Consider the following 5561-nt stretch of genomic DNA (forward strand, 5'->3'; position numbering starts at 1 on the left):
GTACTCTATATGAAAAATTACTTAAGAAACTTTGTATTATATCACCGACATCACATGAATTTTAAGTGAATATTAAAAGGTAAAAATAGGATTCTTTGATAGCAATGTCAAATGGGCCCAATATTGTTGGAAATATAGCAACCTACTCTTTATTAGTCAAAAATATTTATTTATCATTCTTTAAGAATGTTTACAACAACATTCAAATTCATTTATTCATTCCTTTCCAATTTTCCATTCTATTAGATTCTATTACCCTACGAGGTTAGTACTTCCACTTTTTTCCCTCTTCATCACCCCCTTGGCCTTCATAAACAACTTCATTACGTAATAAACAATCGTCATTACACTTTACACAGAAAAATAGGTAGAACCGTAGAACGAATATCATAGAGAGGTTTCAGAATAATGTGGTCGTCACATATTTATATATTGGGTGAGCTGGCCGTAATTCCATATCCTGGGGAGGGGGAGGAGGAAGGGGAGGGGTGTGTGCATTAAAAAACCCGGGTCTATGCCACGAGAGATGAGGATAGCACCAAAGTGCTACACCTCATAGCATGCAAGTGATGCAACTGTATCACATGCTAATCAAATACGTAGCTTATTGATTACTGAATATATAGACCACATCAGTACATCACCAATAATGAAATGAATGCATCAACTATTGCATAAGATCATAGGGCATGTAGTCAAAATAATTATTTTATGCAAAGAGAGCTTTTCTAAAATGCAAACAGAAATGACGGAAAAGGAAATCCTGAAAAAATGCTTCAGCAAGAAAGGAGTATGAAGATAGAACAAACTCACTGTTGACATTTTTGTATAGTGACCAGAATTCAGTGACAATGAGCACTGACTTTACTAAAAAATGTTTTCCTGAAAAAAAGAAAAAATTGTGAAACCAAGCTAAAGTACAGAGGCACATACACTAATTTTATGTGTAGCTAATATGGGTAAGGAAAACATAACCTACTAAAGACGGGGTAAGGATGAGGGAGCGAGGACAATATAAATGGAGGATGAGGGAGTACAAAATAAATGGAGGACGAGACAAAACAGCACCACCAAAAGAAGGGGTGACGGACCAAAATAAAAATCTGTACATAAAATGGAATTTGCTGCAATTATATAGACCGAAAGGCGAGTGCTAACCATTGCATCCCTTTCGAAATCTTCCAAACAGCTTGTGAATATATCACAGTCCTTAACCTGCAGCTTGTACACATTCTTTGACAAGAACCAGTCAAATTTTTCAGTCACTGATACATACATCAAAGATCAGTCCAGGATACTCCAGCAAACCAGACTTTAAATGGAATAACGATGTTGAACAACTTAATAAGCCACAAGTTGAGTCAGCTAAAAAGAATCTGAGACCTCACTGAAGCATATAACTCCCTTAATGTTTGGTTTACCGACCAGCAAGCATTTGGAATAAGCAACTAGATCTGCTCATTAAGGGAAATTTTCAGTTCTGACCATCAGGGTGATCAAATATCATTTCCTGTTCCATGTACAATAAACAAATGTTATATTTGGCCCCTTAATAGAAACAGCAACACATATCTCAACAATTGAAGCATTGTTTGAAAATTATAAAATGAAAGACCAGAAGAAAATTACACCTGATGTAGTAACTTTGCCAACTGCCTGTGGCCAATCTAGTTTAAAGAACATCCAAGGGGAATTTTCAAATTCAGATTTCAAGGAGTAAATTAAACGTAAAATCAACTTTTATGTTGTGTTTAATCATATGCTGTGAAATTGTAGTAGCAAATCACTTGTTCAGTTGGCAAGCAGATAAAGGTTACTTACAGCTAACAACTTATTAGTGATTGTAGGAACAGGGTACCCACCAGTCAGGCTGTGTCATCTAAATCCCCCACTAATACTGTTCTAAGCAAGAGAATTAGGCTAACTTTATGGTATTTAGCAACTTTGCAAAACTCACACCAGCCTATATAACCCACTCGCTCCTCCAGATCAAGGTTTAATTCACCTTGCTGAACTCACTCACTCAGACATCCCAAGTTGAAAAGGATTGGCCAATGTGACTGATGTCCAATACAAAGTCTTAATCGGTCGAAGCCAATAACAGCTTTTATGACTAATGTAGATTGCAAGTTCATACTTCATCAACCACAACGATTTACATGACATCAAAAAATAATACACTTCTACAATCAGCAACTGTTGCTAGAATTGCAACTGTAACTGCAAGTCAAAACCCTGCCCAAGGTTTGCTTGACCAACCATCACTAAAATGGGCTGGCCCTCCAGCAGAAACCCATACATTAAGTTTTAACCAATTATTCTAGTTGAAACCCACACATTAAGTTTTAACCAATTATTCTAGTTGAAAAGGGAGTAAAAGTTGGATGGTAAACTATGAAAGAGGGTGAAGGCAACCAAGTTTATATGGGTTCATGGAGAGGTATTAAGTGTGCTGAGCTGCTGACAAAGCATTGTTTTCAAATGTCTACAACCAATACAGTAGATATAAATAATCTGGCTGTCACCCAGCAGGAAGGTCAAAAAAAGAAAGAAAAACATAATAATGATCATCATCTGCATGAATTAAATATATATATTAGTACTTGTAGTGATACTAGATACAGACCTTATCACAAACTGGACAGGAATCACTTCTTTCCATCCACTCCAGGAGACATGACAGGTGAAAATCATGCTCACAATTGGTAACCATTTTAGGATTGTCTGTGTCATATTCTGCAAATAAAATTCATCGGTGAGATAAAATACAGGAACAGATAGTAACTCAATGCCTACTTTGAAGTGAAAAAACCCTCACCTTCAAGACAGATAGGACAGGCGTCTTCTTCTTCAATGGCTAACTCATAAGCCTCAGATGATTTTGTAATTTCAACATCAGACTTCGTTGGTGAGGCAAGCAAAATATCAGCAAGAGTTTTTCCTTCTGATTTCCCAACATGATCACCAGGTGTCAATTTTTCAGATCTATCAATGGCAGCAATCTCTCCGAGAGATGTGGGTTTTGATTGTTTCGTTGCATCACACTTAGGTCCTTGACATCCTAGAGAACGAATTGGAGTCTGGGGACGCCCAAAAAGCACATTAAAAGGAATGGGTGCTGGAGGGGGTCTGAAAGTATCAGGCTCGATGTGTCCAGATTTAGTCCAACCAAAAGCCCTGTTGACAGCCCGGGGGCTGCCCCACGGTATGCTCTCAAGTTATCCTGCTCTTCCAAAGATGGAGGGCACTGCGTGAAAGAAAATAAAAAATTAAGCTCACATACAATTGGAATGTGTCAACCACAACATGAACAGTTCCCACCTTTTACAGCTGTAGCAGGGACAAAGAAATCAACACTAGGGACAATCTTACACCAAATTTGTTGAAACTATTAGCAAGTTAATACAAGTATACAATACAAGTACGGGGGATTTTTTTATTTTTTATTTTTTTTAGAGATCTTTGAAAGATAACCCAGAGAACAAACATGATTCTAATACTATGTGGACAGAAAGATGCATGCAAATTAGAAATTTAATTAAGAACATCATTCTGCTACTGGCCCAGAGCAACAACTGTAGGGTGTGCTTTTGAAATAAATACACAAATAATGTGGCACATGGTCACATTTTTCATGAAAAAGATGCCATTCTTTACATAAGAATTTATATAGTATATTGGAATGAGTAGCTGAATCTGAAGCAGCTAGAAGATTCTCCTCCCTTTTCTACTCATAAGAAGGTCAAGTTTGTCAACTATAAAACATCATACTTAAGGATGAACAGAACAGACCAACAATATAAAGAATGCAAGATCCTTAAGCCAGCTGAAAGTGATATCAGATCATGCCTTCTTGACTCTATCACTTCAGTTGCTAGTTGAAGTAATGGTATAGCACAATAATGAAAAAAATAAAAGTAAAATATTGGATCAGCATCATGGAGAGGCAAACACTGGAGTAACACTAATAACACTTCCAAAGAGACAGTTGCAGGAGATGCAAAGGCAACCACAGGTTCACAAGTCAAAGCAGTGATGACATCCCTAGTGCATGGCAGTCACTCCTACACTTATATATCGTGGCAGATGAACATCCTTTCACAATTTCACCGAACGAAGAATCTTAAGAATTGCACGAAAAGCATCAGAGAATGAGAGAGGATTACATGCTACTCCTTAAAAAAAAACTTTATGTTAACATCCTTTCACAGTTTCACCAAACTAAGAAGCTAAAGAAGGCGAATTAGATTGAGTACATGTACAAAAAAAAAAAACTTTATGTTAACATACATAGTAATACACAGGTGTCCCTTGCAATTGAGTCTTTCTGGAAGAGCAACAGCAACCACCCATAGCCAGTTTTTGTACTTCAAAATCTAGGTCTTCATGACAAATCCTCCCTGCCGTACATCATAAGAGATAACAAGAAAAATCATAAGTATTACACAAGCAATAAGACTAACATGGATTCCAACTCCATGATGGCATGATGTGCTCATATCAAAAGTACTCGTACAACGATAACGATATTAGTGTCACACAGCGGAAAATCCCAAAAAGGAAACTCGATCTAAGAGATGGAAAAATAACAAAATAACATTGATTTATTTAGAAAGCCTGTCTGAAATTGGAGCAAAGAGAAAATTAAAAATTCCGATAAATCAGCAGCTTAAAAACAGCAAGAGCATTTCACATAAATACGATGAGAAAACACATGAGGTGATTTTTATGTCTATAGCTTCAACTATACATCAACTAGATACCCCTTTTTGAGCTACTCCGTAGCATTTAGCAGCAGAAGTACCTCAACTCCTACCTTATTCCATAATTTGAAACAAATATAATGAAATTTGTGCTCATCAAACTCGCTGCACCAAAATCAGCAACTACGGAATCACCAAGAGGTAATAAATTCACTGGAAACCCTCTCATACGCTCCTATCGACTTTCGACACGAAAAATCGAGCAGATTCTTTCGGGATTGGGTATTAGAGTCGACTACCAAATCATATACTACTAAAGTGATTTCACACACATCAATCCCCCTCCCTTACTCTTGAATTCATACTAGCAACAAAACTACCGCTTCGAAAATGTCAAACAAACATAATTTTTCCTGCATAATTTAGCTATGACCAAAAATCATGAAAATCACCACAAAATTATCTACAATCTTCATTTACAAATCTAAATTCTCAACATATAGTAAAAATAAAAATAATAAAAATAAATCAATGATACTTTACTCTAAACAGCAGATTCTAGAACTTATTAATCACTAATTATGAGCTTACAGAATACGAAAATATAAATGAAACGAAAAAATAGTTCAACAATTCAGCACAAAAACATCGAAAAATGCTACTAACAACAGAAAAATTCAACCAAAAACAAAATCAAAATTACAAACAAGTAACAATTTCCAGTAAACAAAATCATCACAAAACCCTAAAATCAAAACAAAAATAAGTAAAATAAAACAAAAATTAAGCAGAAAAAAAGTGTGTTGTGTGTAAACAGTTACCTGAGGGGAGAAGAGACGAAAAGAGTGAGAAAAAGAG

At 36.0% G+C, this 5561-nt stretch overlaps 1 pseudogene; it reads right to left on the reverse strand.

Annotated features, from left to right (window-relative positions):
* Positions 1-772: 772 nt before the first annotated feature.
* On the reverse strand, positions 773-5561 carry LOC110714077 (annotated as a pseudogene).

This window comes from Chenopodium quinoa, unplaced genomic scaffold (genome assembly GCF_001683475.1).
Source record: "Chenopodium quinoa cultivar QQ74 unplaced genomic scaffold, ASM168347v1, whole genome shotgun sequence".
In the NCBI taxonomy this organism is placed as follows: Eukaryota; Viridiplantae; Streptophyta; class Magnoliopsida; order Caryophyllales; family Amaranthaceae; genus Chenopodium; species Chenopodium quinoa.